This window comes from Hyperolius riggenbachi, chromosome 12 (assembly GCF_040937935.1).
Source record: "Hyperolius riggenbachi isolate aHypRig1 chromosome 12, aHypRig1.pri, whole genome shotgun sequence".
Taxonomy (NCBI): domain Eukaryota; kingdom Metazoa; phylum Chordata; class Amphibia; order Anura; family Hyperoliidae; genus Hyperolius; species Hyperolius riggenbachi.
In genome coordinates, this window is record NC_090657.1 from 155,201,713 (window position 1) to 155,221,051 (window position 19,339).

The 19,339-nt window shown below is 47.1% G+C and overlaps 1 long non-coding RNA gene across 2 annotated transcripts in view; it reads right to left on the reverse strand.

Annotated features, from left to right (window-relative positions):
• Positions 1–8,849: 8,849 nt before the first annotated feature.
• LOC137541151 (uncharacterized) overlaps positions 8,850–19,339 on the reverse strand; it is a 35,815-nt gene continuing 25,325 nt past the window's right edge. For both annotated transcript variants that reach the window (XR_011025089.1, XR_011025090.1), the window contains exons 3-4: positions 12,921–12,998; positions 8,850–9,082 (exon numbers count right to left, since the gene is read on the reverse strand). This is a non-coding gene — a long non-coding RNA (uncharacterized lncRNA). The remainder of the gene's footprint in view (positions 9,083–12,920; positions 12,999–19,339) is intronic.

Consider the following 19,339-nt stretch of genomic DNA (forward strand, 5'->3'; position numbering starts at 1 on the left):
CTGGCGCCAATCTGATTGCATTTTGTCGGAAAATCTGCTGCGATTTGACTACTTGATGAATTATCATGAGGCATGTAACTACTTGAATATTTTATCTAAAATGTATCTGGTTGGACCTAATCTCTGTGAATAACACCGCTACTTATTTTGTGGTTTTTTTTTTTTGTTTTTTTTTTTAAGTCTGTCCAAGACTCATCATGACCACGCCGATGTTCCAGTGCGTGGTGACACCCATTTATTTTTGCTGTGGCTCGGACATATTCCTATTGGAGACTGTCCTCAGAAGTGCTCACAATCTATTCCCTACCATAAAGTCATGCAAAATTTGTAGAGTACATGTGTATGTGAGCCCAAAATGGGGGGAGGGGGGGGGAGGAGAGGGGGTGGGCCCCAGTCTGAAACTTCCTTGGTGGGCCCTTAGTGTCCCAGTCCGACCCTGCCTGAATCGATTACAGAATATGAAAAAAATGTGATGACAGGCGGTAGTGGACCCACAACGTGAATATATCCAGTATTTGACCCTGAAAATCTCCACAGAGGTGACTGGCACATAATGCATCCCCGTCACTGCCAATTTCTTCAGATAAGAGACAGAAAACAGAACAAGCACTTCAAACAGCCACAGGAAAAAACAAGCCAGTTAAAAATCCTTCAGCCTTTGACATTTCCTAACAAGATTTCAGATAAAACAGTAAAGCCTGAGATTTAACTTCAACATGTCATTCTGTTATGCTCATAATAAAAATCAATGCCAACCAGGACAAGCACAGCTTATTGCAGCATGCCAGAATTTCTGCTTCGTGATCTGAATACCGTATTTTCCACTTGAAGTATAGTAAATCTGACAACAGACATGAGATGACCATTCATGTATATAGGTGAAGCAGATGCCTGCTAACTGGTGGTGAACATGATCAAATGAGCAGGATGGAAACCGTTTGATCAAATTAGGACAGAGTGTTCAATTGTTCCTTTGCATGGCTGCATCTGTCAGCAGAGCCGGATTTGTACTTTTTACCGCCCAAGGCCCACTAACACCAGCTTCCCCCTCCTGACCAACAGCATCCTAACCATCCCCCCCCCCCCCCCCCTTAAAATCTGGGGGCTTTGAAACCTTCCACAGCTTTTTTTTAAGCAGAGTGTTTCCAAAGATATATGAAAATAGTGGAAGTATAGTAGCATGCAATAGGAAAGCAAAATTGGCAGCAAAAAATAGAACAGCAAAAGTGCAATTAGAATGTTATTGCTGTTAGCAAAGCAAATGCTTGCAAAAAGGGAAATCTTATTAACTCGAAAAAACTCATCAATTGTAGTATAATGCTGATAATTATCAGAAACAAATGCTTTGCACTTATAAAAAATTAAAATAACGGTACAATACACAATTTGGCACCACATAAAAGCCCCCAGAAAAGAATCAATTGTAGTTTATATACAAATATACAAGAATCTGGGGAGGGACACGCTGGGTGCTTCTGTGTGGGGAGGGTTGGATACGCTGGATGCTGCTAAGTGGGGAGGGTGGATTTCACACTTGGTGCTGCTGGCTGGGGAGGATAGGATATGCTGGGTGCTGCTGGGTGGGGAGGGTGGGACATGCTGGATGCTGCTAAGTGGGGAGGGTGGATTTCACACTTGGTGCTGCTGGCTGGGGAGGATAGGATATGCTGGGTGCTGCTGGGTGGGGAGGGTGGGACATGCTGGGTGCTGCTGGGTGGGGAGGGTGGGACATGCTGGGTGCTGCTGGGTGGGGAGGGTGGGTTTCACACTTGGTGCTGCTGGCTGGGGAGGATAGGATATGCTGGGTGCTGCTGGCTGGGGAGGATAGGATATGCTGGGTGCTGCTGGGTGGGGAGGGTGGGACATGCTGGGTGCTGCTGGGTGAGGAGGGTGGGACATGCTGGGTGCTGCTGGGTAAGGAGGGTGGGTTTCACACTTGGTGCTGCTAGCTGGGGAGGGTAGGGCATGCTGGGTGCTGCTGGGTGGGGAGGGCGGGACACATTGGGTGCTGCTGGATGGGGAGGGTGGGACATGCTGGGTGCTGCAGGGTGGGGAGGGTGGGACATGCTGGGTGCTGCTGGGTGGGGAGGGTGGGACATGCTGGGTGCTGCTGGGTGGGGAGGGTGGGACATGCTGGGTGCTGCTGGGTGGGGAGGGTGGGACATGCTGGGTGCTGCAGGGTGGGGAGGGTGGGACATGCTGGGTGCTGCAGGGTGGGGAGGGTGGGACATGCTGGGTGCTGCTGGGTGGGGAGGGTGGGACATGCTGGGTGCTGCTGGGTGGGGAGGGTGGGACATGCTGGGTGCTGCTGGGTGGGGAGGGTGGGACATGCTGGGTGCTGCTGGGTGGGGAGGGTGGGACCTGCTGGGTGCTGCAGGGTGGGGAGGGTGGGACATGCTGGGTGCTGCTGGGTGGGGAGGGTGGGACATGCTGGGTGCTGCTGGGTGGGGAGCGTGGGACATGCTGGGTGCTGCTGGGTGGGGAGGGCGGGACATGCTGGGTGCTGCTGGGTGGGGAGGGTGGGACCTGCTGGGTGCTGCAGGGTGGGGAGGGTGGGACATGCTGGGTGCTGCTGGGTGGGGAGGGTGGGACATGCTGGGTGCTGCTGGGTGGGGAGGGTGGGACATGCTGGGTGCTGCTGGGTGGGGAGGGTGGGACATGCTGGGTGCTGCTGGATGGGGAGGGTGGGTTTCACACTTGGTGCTGCTGGCTGGGGAGGGTAGGACATGCTGGGTGCTGCTGGGTGGGGAGGGCGGGACACATTGGGTGCTGCTGGATGGGGATGGTGGGACCTGCTGGGTGCTGCAGGGTGGGGAGGGTGGGACATGCTGGGTGCTGCTGGGTGGGGAGGGTGGGACATGCTGGGTGCTGCTGGGTGGGGAGGGTGGGACATGCTGGGTGCTGCTGGATGGGGAGGGTGGGTTTCACACTTGGTGCTGCTGGCTGGGGAGGGTAGGACATGCTGGGTGCTGCTGGGTGGGGAGGGCGGGACACATTGGGTGCTGCTGGATGGGGAGGGTGGGACATGCTGGGTGCTGCAAGGTGGGGAGGGCAGGACACGCTGGGTGCTGCTGGGTGGCACTGGGGACGGTTGGAGATGCTGGGTACTGCTGGGTGGGGAGGGCGAGACACACTTGGGTGCTGGTGGGTGGGGAGGGTTGGGCACGCTGTGTGCAGCAGGGTGGGGAGGTGAGGAGAACAGAAAGAACCCGGAGCAGCTATACTTCACAGCAGGCAGCAGCTGCATGTTCAGTGCAGTCTAGCCCCTTGTCATTCACAGTCAGAATGTCTCTAGCTCCAACTCTGCTATATCTAGCTCCAACTCTGCTTTAGACAAAACGGGGTAACAGCGACCTGGTTAGGAATAGAAATGGCATTGGCGAAGGGCGGTCGCCCTTTGCATTCTGGCACCCTAGTCCCGGGCCTCGGGGGACCAGCCCAGGAATCTGGCCATGACTATCAGCAAACTAAGGTGCGTGTTTTAGCCTCCCTAGGTCTATAAGCACTCTGAGGGCCTGAGCACTATATAGGTTTGATATGTAACGCAGGTGGCCATGCATTTTACAGAAGGATACGGCATCTGCATTGCTCAGTGTTACCATGCGGATCCCATTAAATTATATTCAATGGAAAAGCACTGCGTCATGCATGCAGTGCAGTACAAGCCCAGAGGAGATAACGAAAACACACTCCAGCTGTCTTAGGAGGTGGTGAACTGGGCTCGCACGGAGGGAGAGAAACGACCTGGAGGGGAGGGTCCCATGATAGGGCTAGCTTTAGCGTGGGTTTTCAGGGGTTAATGTTCTGGGGAGGGAAGGAGACGGCTAGGGGGAAAGGCTTGGCTGCGTCTGGAGGAGGGCGCTAGGAAGTGACGTCGGCTAACCAGAACCCGTACGCACTTCAAGGCACTTGCGGCCAGGGAGCGGAGATTGGAGGCTGGACGGAGAGTCGCCCGCGGCGGTTTTGAGCGCCATAGCAGTCTGGAGGATACTGTGCTCGGTCTGTGGTGGTGAAAGCGGCAGACAGGGCTGTAGAATGAGCAGGAATGGGTGGAGCTCCGCAAGTGCAGCAAGCATGGTGAGTCAGACCCAGCCAGCCTGCAGCCACCTCTCAAGCACCATACATGGCAGACCAGGATACTGATGTCTTGCTCCAGCTTGTTCGGAGTGAGGCTACAACCAGGGGGCCACAGTGCGTAGCAATCAAAATGGCCACCATGTCGGCCTGGGGAACTGGGTCGCAGTCCAGCACCAGAGTGTCGCGCCCACCTGACAGGCTGAGCCCTGAGGCCTCAACACGCGCCGATCGCAGAGAAGGTTGTCCCATTCAGGCTCCTCCAGCTCCTGCACCCAAGAAACAGGCAAGAGCAGGCAAGGGAGCAGCTGGGAGGAATGCACCGAGTACCTCAGGTGATGGGGTCAAGGGGGTGCTAGTGGTTCTGGGGCTCAGGGCAGCTGGCCAGTGGCCAATAGACGTCCAGGGGTGTGCTTGAAGTTTAATGACAGCTCCTGTAAGTTTGGAAGCTCCTGCCGCTTTAAGCACGAATGTGCCACTTGTCGGTGATCTCACGCATCCTCGTGTTGCTCCCGTCCGGGAAAGGGTAGGGGCGGGGAGCCTTCCACTAAGAGGAATGACCCCAGTGAAAATCACAAAGATGGAGCAGTACCTAAATAGGTATCCCGATATTGAGGCGGCAAACTTACTTCGCCACAGTTTTTCAGCAGGTTTTAATATCCCTAGTTCAGGAGCAGATTGTTCCCCTCCCCCTCATCGAAATTTAAAATCTGTATTTTTACAGCCTGATATAGTTTTAGACAAGCTGAAAAAAGAAGTTCGTTTGGGTAGAATGGCGGGCCCTTTTTCCGCCCCTCCACTGGAGAACTTGGTGGTGTCTTCGTTGGGTATTGTTCCAAAAAAAGGAACCTAATATCTTCCGATTGATTCATCATTTGTCGAACCCAAAAGGGCTGTCGGTGAACGATGGAATCAATCAAGAGGATTCATCCGTTGCCTATACATCTTTCGACGTGCCAATACGCTGGGTGAAGCGGATGGGTCAGGGCGTGTTACTTGTGAAGACTGACATTGAGTCAGCTTTCCGCTTACTCCCAACTAATAGAGACAGTTTTCACCTAGTTGGTTTTTTTTGGGAGGGAAGCTATTACATCGATTGCTGCTTGCCAATGGGATGTTCTATATCATGCTCATATTTCGAAAAATTCAGTTCATTTGTGGAGTGGGTAGTTAAAGAAGTTTCAGGAGTCCATTCAGTTATTCACTATCTGGACGATTTCTTGTTCTTGGGACAAAGGGATTCCACGGAGTGTGCTTATTTGTTTGTTACCATGCTAAAGGACTTTGGTGTCCCTTTGGCCAAGGAGAGGACAGAGGGGCCCCACACAGTCATCAAATTCCTGGGCATCACTATTGACTCCATGGCAATGGAGTGCAGATTGCCCGAGGATAAGGTAACGGACTGACAGGCAACCATTCGGGAGACTTTAGGTCACATTAAAAATAACACTATGCTTACTTCAATCACTCCTGGGCAAATTCAATTTTTAATGCAGGATTATGCCCATGGGGCGGATTTATTTGCAGACGACTGGCAATGGCGACGGCAGGCGTTACTTCTGTGTAGCGAGCACAAAGAAGATTTGAGGACATGGCTGATGTTTCTTTTGGATTTTAATAGGCGCTGGGTCTGGATGGAAGACAGCATTCTGAATTACGATTTAGAGTTGTTTACCGATGCGTCGGGAGCTCATGGCTACGGTGCATATTTTGGTGGAAAGTGGAGCGCAGCAGCATGGCCGGAAAGCTGGAAGCAGGCAGATGCCTAACCTTAACCACTCCTCCTGGTGGTGCCAAACCCTAACCACTCCCTCTGCAGAAACACCCTTTTCCACATAGAAACGATAATATCTTTGATAACGTAAAATCTGTACATGCAAACAAAATAATATGATAAAAACTATAACGTTGCAAGCTTCTAAAACGATAACATACTTCAAAAACTTTAATGTTCTAATGTTATTATCGATACTTATCGCGGCGCCCCTTTCTCTACTTTTTTCGCTGTATTAACAATAGTTGCATTAAAGTCTATGCCCGCGCCCTTTTCGTCCACCCTCAGCCGTCACGTTTCTTTCCTGCTACCGCCTTGTGTATGCTTGTGTGTATGCATATGTGTTATAAGTCGACATATGCTGGGAGCCATATGAAGGCCTTTGAGGGATGTGGACCTCCAGATGGGCCTAATATTTATTTCTCATCATATGTGTGTTTAACATCCCCATAAAACATACAAGCATATGTTATTCTAAACTTGGATAATTATTGCTCTGGGCTTGCAAACCATTGCTGCTAAATGTAAATATAGGGGCTCATGTTTTCCTCTAGCATTCCTCAGTTTCCATATGTACAAGTCTCATTAATGAGATAGATAGCATGATTTGATGGAAAATATGTTTGGCTAGTATTAAAACAAATAAGGCACTAAAGGTATGTCTTAGAGGTGTGCGTGGTTTTATCGTGACCTTTTCCTTTTGCTATTTAAAGGGAGTCTGAAGTATAATAAACAAAAACCACAAATACTCAGCTAAGAAGAGGGAGTGCTCTGGGTCCTATAGAGCCTTCCCGTTCCTCCTACAGTCCCCGCGTTCCACCGATGTGTCTCAGTTAGCAGTCTCCGACCGATGGGTTGGAGACTGCACTCTCTTCCGCTACGAGAGTGCTCCCGAAGACGGGCCACTCCATACTGCGCATGCACGAGAATGCGTGCTCGCGCATGTACAGTAAGGAGCGGCCCATCTTCTGGCTCCCGAAGACTGCTGATGCCTCCCATAGTGGAAGAAAGAGCAGTCTCAGACCCATCGGTCGGTGACTGCTAACGGGAGGCAAAGCTGAGGTGCCTGCTTTTATTTTTTTTAATTACACTTCAGACTCACTTCAAGTGTCCTCTTTTTGTAGTAAGCTCTATTATAATGCCCCCTAATAGTGCCCCCATTGCAATGTGCTTCATTAAATGTTCTCCGTTACAATATCTTTTTATAGTGTCCATTGTCACACAAGCTAATCATGATATTTTTTTTAGGAACAGGAGTCATTAATATGACCCCTAACTACAGCATTAACATGCACCATGTGTTTAGAACCTAGGTGTTATTGAATGAACTCAGTTAGTAATGTTCAAAAATATCTGAGTTTAAATAAAAAAAAAAATTCAGCACCTTCAGAAACCTACAGAGGAGAAGCAGAGAAACCATTTAAAGATAGTAGATCAACTGGCCTAATTTATCTGCTGGAACCATTTCTGATGGAAAAGTTACTGCACTTTTTCACAGACCTTTAAGTTAAAAATAATCTTATCTGCCATCGTTGATTAAATCTTTTCTATTTCCTTCCCCAGAGGTGCCTCAAGTCTTTTCTGGCGACTTTATTGTGAATACCTTTGAACTAAATGTTCAGTATGGGCCATATATATATATTGATGTAATGCTGGGCATACACGGGTTGATCCGGTGGCCGATTAGCCGCCGGATCGACACCCTCCGAGTCCCCGCCACGTCCCCGCTCATCCGCGCGGATCGATTCACGCTAGTCCCCGCCGGCGCTCCTTACCAGCCGCTCGATTCCCCGCTATTGTCGAGCGGGGAATCTATACGGCAGGTCATCAAACCTGTCGGATATTATCAATCGAGCGATCAGCGGCTCGATTGATAAGGACAAGAAAGTCCGTGTATGCCCAGCATAAAGTGGCAATATCAAGCCTAATTTCCTCTTCTCTAGGGTAAATAAATATATTAACCACTTCAGGACCATTGGCTTACACCCCCTAATGACCAGGCTATTTTTTTACTAATTAGGTCTCTGCAGCTTTAAGTGCTCGCTGCAGAGCCGTACAAGTCAGCACACAAGTGACCCCCCCCCCTTTTTTTTCTGCCCACCAGCTTTCTGTTGGTGGGCTCTGATCCCTGCAAGCATGTTTGTTTAAGTATTTATATATTTATTTGTTGTTATTTTTTTAATTAAATTTGACTCTTGTTTTCCCCCTCCTTCCCCCTGCTAGCCAATCACCGCGATCGGCTGTCATAGGCATTAGCCTATGAGAACCGATCGCTCATGTGCCTTCGCAGGGGACAGCCGATTGACACGGTTGTCCCTAGTATAGCACTGCCATAGATCGGTGGTTTCGCCATCTAACAGTCTCCTAACAACGATCGCCGCTGGGAAATTGATGACGGAACGGAGTATACGGGTATGCACGCACATCGGCGTGGGGATCCCCAGCAAAACACGCCCCCAGCTGCCGCCACGTGCATGCCGTTTGGCGTGACGTGGTCGTTAAGTAGTTAAAGATCAACTGTAACTAGAAGGATATGGAGGCTACCATATTTATTTCCATTTAAACAATACCAGTTTCCTGGCAGCCCTGCTGGCCTATTTGACTGCAATTGTGGCTGAATCATACCAGAAACAAGCATGCAGCTAATCTTTTCAGATCTGACAATAATGTCAGAAACACCCGATCTGCTGTACTGTATGCTCGTTCAGGGTCTATGGCTAAAAGTAGAAGCAGAGGATCAGTAGGACAGCCAGGAAACTGGTATTGTTTAAAAGGAAATAAATATGGCAGCCTCCATATCCCTCTCGCTTCAGTTGTCCTTTAAGCTCCATTAGCCTTTCCTGTCAACTAAAGTCACTATGATCCTTGTTAATTTGACATATAAACAAATTCTTAGAACACAATTCAACACTATTAACCAATGTTCGTTATTGGCTGAATTATTAAAAAATACCTTTATTTTCTTGTAAACTGACTTCAAACCTTCTAGAATCCTGTTTGTCATTGTCCTGACCTACACCTCCTCTTGCTAGCTGCAAGTGGAAAATATGAAATATTCATGTTCAATTTTTCATATCTAAGGTCTTTGTACTGTTCAGATAGTGAGCCAAAATGGTCCATTTTTCATACTTAACCGATGTTGGGAAAAAATATGCAGCGCCAGTTCAATGTTGTTTTTAATCTTCATTAAATGTTTTTCATGCCAGAAGTATGCAGGTACACATATGGAATTATCTAGTAAATAAAAAAGTTAAAAAAAAGTTTCCTATCTTAGATACTTCAAAGTATTTTTGCGTGAACGCTGTATTACTGTATATTGCAAAAACATTTCAGAATCACTTTAAGCTTATGTGTACACCAAAACCATACTGAAATCCATTGCAGTCTATCAGGGACGAGAAACGGATGAATACAGAATAGGTTTTATTCGGAATTCATCCAGGTAATTAGCACACCTGAGCGGGGGGGGGGGGGGGGGGTTGCGGGAGGGTTAAACTTACCCAGGAGCCTTCTGCTTTAATCCGTACCACGCTGCGTTCCAATTCACGGTTACGTAACTACCGCACTTCCTCCTTCAACCCGACAAGGAGGAAGTGCGGTAGACACGTGGCCGTGAATTGGAACGCAGCGTGGGACGTGACGTGGGACGAATTAAAGCAGAAGGCTCCTGGGTAAGTTTAACCCCCCTCGCTCAGGTGTGCTACTTACCTGGATGAATTCCGAGTAAAAGCTATTCGGAATTCATCCGTTGCTCATCCCTGCAGTCTATAAATATTTTGCTTCCGATCTGCAGTGCTAATCCATTCATTTCACAAAACGGATTCCTTTGGTACTGCTGTACTCTGGTATAGGCTGGGGTACATCATGTGCCAAAGCAAGCAGCTTCTCAGATCACATATGGCACAGTGGCTTGAAGACATGTTTCAGTGCTGGCATGCTGACTGACCTTCGTTGCTCTTCACAGTCTTGGCCCAGTTACCCACACAGTCATGCATTGCTTTGGTCTTTAGATCAGATCTAAATTTAGTGACTCAGAACTTTTGAGCAGTGATGAGTGAAAATGCAGATTTTATTTTCGCATCAGTTTTCGCAACAATAATGTAACAATCTACTTTCAGGCAAAAATGACATTAAAAATCATTTTGTAAAAACGTTTTGATTTTTTTCCCCGAATGACGGCTCTCCCCGCTGCTGCTAAACTCCGATGTGGTGTTAAATACTATTCCTCCTCCGAGTTGTCGCAACTCGGAGGGAGATGTAATTCAGGGTCTGACAGCCGCCAGAGCCCCGAATTACCGCTATGCGGGGTGCATAGCATTGCTGCTATAACTTCGCCCAGTTTCGGCGCTTGGCTCTCAGAGCCGCGCTCTGAAATTGGCTGATTCGGAAATTATCACCAGATCCTTTAACCCAGGTGGTGGTGGTGGTGGGGGATGCAAATTTTTGCTGCCTAAAAGCAGTAAAAGCAGACAGTTAAAGTGAGTCTAAAGCTAAATTACAAAACAAAACAAAAACTGATACTTACCTAAGGAGAGGGAAGGCTCTGGTCCCTATAGAGCCTTCCTGTTCCAGCACTGGCTCCCCGTTACCAGTCTCCGACTGATGGGTTGGAGACTGCTCTCTGTCACTGCGGTAGGTTTCTGAAGTCTTCAGGAGCCTGAGTGCTCCTGAAGACATGCCACTCGGTATTGCGCATGTGTGAGCATGCTCTCTCATGCACTCTGAGCACTCTGCACCTGTCTTTTGAAACCTTTCGGTACTATATTTGCCCTGAGGATGTAGGGAGAGCACCACGAAACGTGTTGCCTGTGCTTATTAAATATGAATTATATTTATATACAGTGGCTTGCAAAAGTATTCTGCCCCCTTTAAGTTTTCCACATTTTGTCATATTACTGCCATAAAATTGAATCAATTTTATTGGAATTCCACGTGAAAGACCAATACAAAGTGGTGTACACATGAGAAGTGGAATGAAAATCATGCATGATTCCAAACATTTTTTACAAATAAATTACTGCAAAGTGGTGTGTGCATAATTATTCGGCCCCCTTTGATCTGAGTGCAGTCAGTTGCCTATAGACATTGCCTGATGAGTGCTAATGACTAAATAGAGTGCACCTGTGTGTAATCTAATGTCAGTACAAATACAGCTGCTCTGTGACGGCCTCAGAGGTTGTCTAAGAGAATATTGGGAGCAACAACACCATGAAGTCTAAAGAACAAACCAGACAGGTCAGGGATAAAGTTATTGATAAATTTAAAGCAGGCTTAGGCTACAAAAAGATTTCCAAAGCCTTGAACATTCCACGGAGCACTGTTCAAGTGATCATTCAGAAATGAAAGGCGTATGGCACAACTGTAAACCTACCAAGACAAGGCCGTCCACCTAAACTCACGGGCCAAAGAAGAAGAGCGCTGATCAGAAATGCAGTCAAGAGGCCCATGGTGACTCTGGACGAGCTGCAGAGATGTATAGCTCAGGTGGGGGAACCTGTCCATAGGACAACTATTAGTCGTGCACTGTACAAAGTTGTCCTTTATGGAAGAGTGGCAAGAAGACAGTAATTGTGAACAGAAAATCATATGAAATCCTGTTTACAGTTTACCACAAGCCATGTGGGGGACACAGCAAACATGTGGAAGAAGGTGCTCTGATCAGATGAGACCAAAATGGAACTTTTTGGCCAAAATGCAAAACGCTATGTATGGTGGTAAACTAACACTGCACATAGCTCAGAACACACCATCCCCACTTTCAAATATGGTGGTGACAGCATCATGCTCTGGGGTTGCTTCTCTTCAGCAGGGACAGGGAAGCTGGTCAGAGTTGATGGGAAGATGTATGGAGCCAAATACAGGGCAATCTTGGAAGAAAACCTTTAGGAGTCTGCAAAAGACTTGAGACTGGGGCGAAGGTTCACCTTCCAGTAGGACAATGACCCTAAACATAGAGCCAGGGCAACAATGGAATAGTTTAAAACAAAACATATCAATGTGTTAGAATGGCCCAGTCAAAGTCCAGATCTAAATCCAATCAAGAATCTGTGGCAAGATCTGAAAACTGCTGTTCACAAACGCTGTCCATCTAATCTGACTGAGCTGGAGCTGTTTTGCAAAGAAGAATGGGCAAGGATTTCAGTCTCTAGATGTGCAAAGCTGGTAGAGACATACCCTTAAAGACTGGCAGCTCTAATTGCTGCAAAAGGTGGTTGTATAAAGTATTGACTAAGGGGGCTGAATAATTACGCACACCCCACTTTGCAGTTATTGATTTGTAAAAAATGTTTGGAATCATGTATGATTTTCGTTCCACTTCTCACGTGTATACCACTTTGTATTGGTCTTTCACGTGGAATTCCAATAAAATTGATTCATGATTGTGGCAGTAATGTGAAAAAATGTGGAAAACGTCAAGGGGGCCAAATACTTTTGCAAGCCACTGTATATGAAATTGTCATTTTTGAGGTAAGCCACCTCCCCCTTTCTCTATTTTATTTGTTTTTAACTTAGTTTTATATACTCCTGGACGCCTCTTACCCCTTTGAACAACAAATGAGAGAATGATACTTCAATATCAAATTAGAAGCTATTTTCTATGACCGCATTTTAGAGAGGTATCCCCATCTACACCAGGTGTGTCTGAGCAAAGCAGATGTTTAATAACTACTTCAACCTGTTTATCTGTAAAGGAGGGATTTTATAATGATGTCTGAATTAGACTGAGTTGTTGCAAGTCAAGTATACACCAAAAATGCTCTCTGGTTTCTTTATTAGCAGTGAAGTTTCTTTTTCCTCATAAAACTGTCAAAATATCTTCTCTATACACTCTGAATTTGTATATTTACGTATATATCCCTTCAGCCATCTTACTTGTAATATAAATGCAGAGGATCTTGGGGGTTTAGAAAGGTTTCAAATCAATCTTCTGGGCTGATTTCCAAAGCTTAGAGCCCGTATCCAACAATAATTTTTTTACTCATCCAATCTCTTCCTCCAACAGTTCATAAATCATACCCCATAGATTAAAAATGGTTAATAACTGTATTTGCTTTGTACAGCATACGCTTACATGACAATGAACTGGCTTCTTTCAAAGTTCACCCTTCTGTTCTGCATCATGTCTGTGCCCCTTACACTTAAAGAGGACCTTTAGCGAAAAAAGGGAAAACAATAAATCAATACATTGCAAAGTGAGAAGTTACAAAATAGAAGTGAGATCAAGAAATTTTTGATATTCGCCACATGGGCTCCTCTAGCCATTTTGTCACAAAATAATTGTAATGCAGCAATGTTTCACCAGAAAATAATCATAATGCGGCTATGTTTCACCAGAAAATAATCGTAATGTGGGCAGCATTTCACCAGACAATAATCATAATGCAGCAATGCGTCACCATAAAATAATAGTAATGCAGCAATGTTTCACCAGAAAATAATGGTAATGCAGTAATCTTTCGCCAGGAAATAATCATAACGCACCAATGTTTCACCAGAAAATAATGGCAATGCAGTAATCTTTCACCAGGAAATAATCATAATGCAGCAATGTTTCACCAGAAAATAATCGTAATGTGGGAAGCATTTAACCAGAAAATAAAGTGCACCTATAAAAAAAAAGCATGTATTCACTTCCAGAAGACTGCTCTCCCAGCGCGCAGCTCCCCCGGCTCCAGTGAAACTTCTGCGCTGACAGGCAGAGAGCAGGGCTACAGGAAGATGGCGCCCAAAGCCTTGTACCGGAGACACAAATAGTCTCCAGTGCAGGGCTTCGGACGCCATCTGCCCGTAGCCCTGCTCTGCCTGCGGGGAGAGGTGAGTTTCAGGCTGCTGGGAGTGAACTGGCGCAGCGTCTATTAGATGTTGCAGACAGTTCACCACCTGGTGGTCACAAAATCTGGGGGGTGGGCATGTTCTCCCCATCAGCGGCAGCGCCCTTCCACCACACGGCACCCCAGGCGACCGCTTGGTCGGCCTGATGGACCAGGCGCCCCTGGTTTGCCATGAAATTTATTCATGTTTGATCCACAATAAGCCTGCATGTCATTGTCTTTACTACTGACAGACATGAAAAAACTAAACAGCACCAACTGCCATTTTCTATAACTAATCCCACTAACATTGCAATCTTCTGAAGTTGATTGAAGATCACTGCGCACCACCGCCATATACAGCCCTGTCTGTTGCAGCTGACCCTTGCTAATTGCTATACTGTGCCAGGCCCAGATCAGTCAGTGCATACCTTTCACTGCATCTGTGTGACTGCACATTATATTATACCAGCAGTCAGTACCTTTCACTGCATCTGTGTGACTGCACACTGTTTTATATACCAGTCAGTGCATACCTTTCACTGCAACTGTGACTGCACATTGTATTATACCAGTCACTGCATACCTTTCACTGCATCTGTGTGACTGCACATTGTATTTGTAAAGGACAAGGGGGAAAAAGGAAGGGGAGGGGGAGAGCGCACTCAATAGACAATTTGAGAAAACTGGTTAGCCAACCGTGGAATAATCTCATCTGAGATTCTTGCCAATTAGCCCATATGGGTTGGTCGGCTGAAGAGCTTTTGTCCGACTCAGAACCGGGGACCAGGTCTTTCCAGCGATCTTCCTCCACAAGATGTACTGGCACATATGCTCCTCCGTCCACTAAAATTCAGTCCTGGATCAGATGTATTTCCACTCCTCGCAAATGCTACCTACCGCTATAGGCAGCCGCATTTATGCATAGGAGTGTCTGCACAGAGATGTCTTGGATGTGCAGGAGGAACCAAGTTTGTGCCTAGATTACTCCACGCAGCTCTGTATGCTTTACACTTGTAAGCCACAGGCTGCAGGAGCTCTTGGAGCCAGGAGCAGGCTCAGTTTGTGTGAGTGGTAATGGCTGAGAGAAACTCCACTCTGCTCTGCGTGTCTCGCACAAGCAAGCAGCAGGCAGCTGGAGGGAGGTTTGTGAGCTGACAAGCAGGTGCGTGGTAGAAAGGATAAAAGGCAACTGCCGTGTAGTGTAGTTAAAAGTATTTATTCTAATAAACAGCGACACGTTTCTGAGAGCTCAACTTTCTTTTATCAGGCTAAATTTATTTATCCAATACACCTCTGTGCAGACACTCCTATGCATAAATGCGGCTGCCTATAGCGGTAGGTAGCATTTGCGAGGAGTGGAAATACATCTGATCCAGGACTGAAGTTTAGTGGGACAAAAGCTCTTCAGACGACCAACCCATATGGGCTAATCGGCAAAAATCTCAGGTGAGATTATTCCACGGTTGGCTAACCAGTTTTCTCAAATTGTCTATTGAGTGCGCTCTCCCCCTCCCCTTCCTTTTTCCGCCTTGTCCTTTACAGATATCTTCACCAACCAGAGTGGCTTTTAAAGGAGCAGCACCAACTAACATACTTTGCCTATACTTTACATCGATATTGCCAAGATCGCTCCCTATGTTCAGTACAGAGGTCAAACAACCCTTTCTTCCTGCACATCGTATTGTACCAGTCACTGCATACCTTTTCACTGCATCTGTGTGACTGCACATTGTATTATACCAGCAGTCAGTACCTTTCACTGCATATGTGTGACTGCACACTGTATTAGTCCAGTCAGTGCATACATTTCACTGCATCTGTGACTGCACATTGTATTATACTTGGCAGTCAGTGCATACCTTTCACTTGAATGGATGACAGACTTGCCCTCCATAACAGATTCTCGTTAAAGGATTTCAAGTGTATTCGTCTCATCATTATACAGCAGGGCCTCGAAAGAGTCCTCCTGTATTGTTATTTTTTGTCACTACCTCCCTGAGTCGGGACTTGTGTGCCATGCCTGCTGCCTTCCTTGGATGTGTGGTGGTAGCTGTTTCTCAGGCTCCCACTCCAGACCGGAAGCGAACCCTGATTCCCGGACCATTACCCGTGGTCACCATGGTACTGAGAAAGTACCATAAAAACTTTATCACACAGTTGAATGAATGGCAGACTTGCCCTTCATAAGATTCTCGTTGAAGGAACTGAACAGAAAGCAGAAAAAGTTAAAAAAAAGTTTTAACAATGGTAGAGAAAGAACAATCGACAGTCTGAGCACAGTGATGAACCCCTGGACTACTGGGTGTGCAGGCTTGACCTGTGGCAAGAGCTGTCACAATTTGCCATTCAACTTCTGGCTTGCCCTGCCTCAAGCGTCCTGTCAGAAAGGACCTTTAGCACAGCTGGAGGCATTGTCAGTGAGAAGAAAAGTTGTCTAGGTCAAAAAAGTGTTCAGTACCTCACCTTTATCAAAATGAATGAGGCATGGATCCTGGAGAGCTACTGCCTGCCCGATGACTAAGTCAGTCCCCACACAGCATCCCTGCCTGCCTGCCTGCCTGCTGCCTGCCCCAAGACTAAGTCAGTCCCCCCACACAGCATCTCTGCCTGCAGGCCGCTTTACTGCCTTCTCCGCCACCACTAACAGGGTCCAGGACTCCAGGTGGATTCCTGAATTTTTAAGGCTGCTAACAAAAAGAATAATAATTTTTCTGGTGCGTGTACATGCCTGCCTAATTTTTCTAGATGCAATGCGGCTGCAACAACAAAACAAAAGGCATGTACATGTGTCAATTCCCCTGCGTGATCGTTACCTTGCCGCGGTGAAGGGGCTTGCATATCACAATGAAGCAATGACCTATATGAGTGTGTTGGGGGGCACATTCAAAATTATAAGGTTGTTGCTTCATTGTGGACAACCGTCATCGCCCGCGCTCTCGCCATCATGTGCACCAGTCCGTCACAGCCGTCAGCCATCACTACACAAACAGCTGTTTGCGATGTGTTACACAGTGAGTTTGGTCTGTCAGTGTGAAGCAATACACTACTTACACTACCTGCTGATCCATGTCTACACACGCAAGATGTGTTCAAGCACTTTATGCCTCCAATTTAGGAATGCAATATGATTTCTGCCCTTAAAACCCTGCTCTGCATCAAATCCGTAATTTTCCCTGGGACTTTGGGCATGTATCCCACTCCTCCATGCCCCCCTCCAGGTGTTAGACCCCTTGAAACATCTGTTCCATCACTTTTGTGGCCAGAAAAAGTGTTTGTAGTCTTTAAAGTTTGCCTGCCCATAGAAGTCTATTGCGGTTTGCATGGTTCGTGTGAACTCAAACTTTTGCGGAAGTTCGCGTTCGAGGTCCGCGAACCCAAAATCAGAGGTTCGAGCCATCTCTAGTGCCAGCATGGGTGAGGGTGATAGGCGTGGAAGACAGGGAGGGCAGTGGGAGCCAGTGGTATAGTGTCCGCATAGTTATACTTAGTATAGCTGAGAGCAAAGCATCTTTAAATTTCCCTCCAAGGCAAATTTCCCTCCAAGGATCCTCCTGATCCCCATTGGTCTGTTAAGGAACCAATGGGGAGCCTTGGAGGAGAATTTAAAGATGCTTTTTGGTCTCAGCTATACTATAGCTGAGAGCAGTTTGGTGGGGGTGGCGTGTGTGGCGGCAGTGTGCGGTGATCTTCAATCAATGTAACAGAAGATTGCAAGATAGTAGATATTGTTGTGGGACCTTTTCCCAAGTATATTGGAGTGGGAACTTTTTTTAAAGGTACAGGTAAGTATTTCTGGTTAATTAAGACTTATAAAGGACTTTTTTTTAGTCGTTGTGTATTTATTTCATTGAACCCTTTGTGGAAATGGGTAAGGGGTACTTCGCACCCCTATACTCATTTCTCCTGGGAGGGGGGTTGGCATCTGGGGGTCTTCTTCTTAATGGGGACTCCCAAATGCCACCATGAACCCCCCCAGGAAGTCGTAGCCCCACCTCCTCCTTGGACACCAGAGGTGGGGAAGAGGCCCTTGTCCATGGATTAGACAAGGGCTCCGGGGGAAAGGGGAAGACTTGGCCGCCCCTCTCCCCCGGAGCCCCTCCATACCATGGTCCATGTGGGCTGGTATAGCTCAGGGTGCGAAGCCCCAGTTGGCCGGGGCTCCACATTCTGGCCCAGCCTGCGTGGGGACAAGAGGTTAAAGAGGCTCTGTAGGGGGGCCTCACGTCATTTTTTTTAAATTTCCCACACTCTGAACATAAGAAAAAAGAAATAAAAAAAAAATAGGAAAATGTTCATCAAGTGCCCAGAAGAACCACCAGAAGCTCCAATAGATAGTAGAAGCGGTGTGTGCCAAGGTCCTCACCCCGGTACCTGGGGGTCACATCCGTAGATCCACACAAAAGACTGGCACCACACAGTGTATTTATAGCTCTGTATGGTTTTATTGATGCATGCATGATGGCAACAACAGACCGCTGTTTTGGCCTCCTCAGGCCTTTATCAAGTTGCCTAGTGATTATACATAACACAGTTGTTAGGAACTGTGTACTGCCTGCTCCTGTCTGCTGGTGGCAGTATTGGCATGGAATGCCTGGAACTTTAATTGTGTCACCAGCAGAGGGTTTAAAGGACTTTTGAACAGACCTGCAGTTCTACAATCTAACAGCAGTTGGCTGTTCACTCACAAAGACTTGCAGTTCCTGATTTTGCCTGCGGGTGGTTCAGTTGTTTGTTCCAGTTACTCACCACCACCTGCATCCTGTGTTCACTTTCACATGGAGTATATAAGGACTTCCACTTCCCCTTGCTAATGGCCAGAACATTGAGCTCCCAGGTCTGAGTTTCTGGACACCCTGGTTCCTGTTCCTTGCCCTGATTCCTGTGTATGCCTTCCTGTTGCCGAACCTGTTTATTCTTTATTCTGAGACCTTTCTTTTGTCTAATCCCTGGTACCGTGCTTCTCTGATAACCTGTTGCTGACCTTGCTCTCCTGCTGACTCTGATATTCTGCCTGATCCCTTTTTGTACTGTGATTGTGTATATATTTTCTGTATATATTTAGATAGTTAGTTAGTCAGGGTATTATATATATTTACCACTGCTTTCGCGGGTTTTTGTATATATTGTGTGCTGTGCATGGGTTTGCATGATATTGCATTACATTTGCATGTATGCCTGCATTTGCAATAAAACATTATATTTGCACCATATTCCTTGGTTCAGTGTCTGTATACTGCAAACTGTGGTCAAAACCCTGTTCCTCCATTCAGGCTTGTGACAACAGTGAAACACATACATATATATAGCACAAATACACGCCCCTCTAGGGGGCTCAGTGACCAATCAGAAGAGCCTAAGTTCGGAGGACCTGATGGGAGACTGACCATATTATATAAGCCAATAGTATTTTAAATATTCACTCACCAATCAGTGAAAGTTAGGGAGCGCCCCGCTATCTGTAATAGGTGATGCGGAAAGGACGGGCGCATCATAGCACTAACCACCGCCTCCCTCCACGGAGGCGAGTGGTATGACGTCAGTGTCATGTGGCAAGTCACATGACTCGCTCAACTGACTACCGCCAGCCAATCATTTTGCACCCAGAATGTCGCATAGCCATACATTAGCCTCCGCATCACGGCGGTAGGCAGTGCTAAAGCGGCTTAAAAGTCCGCCC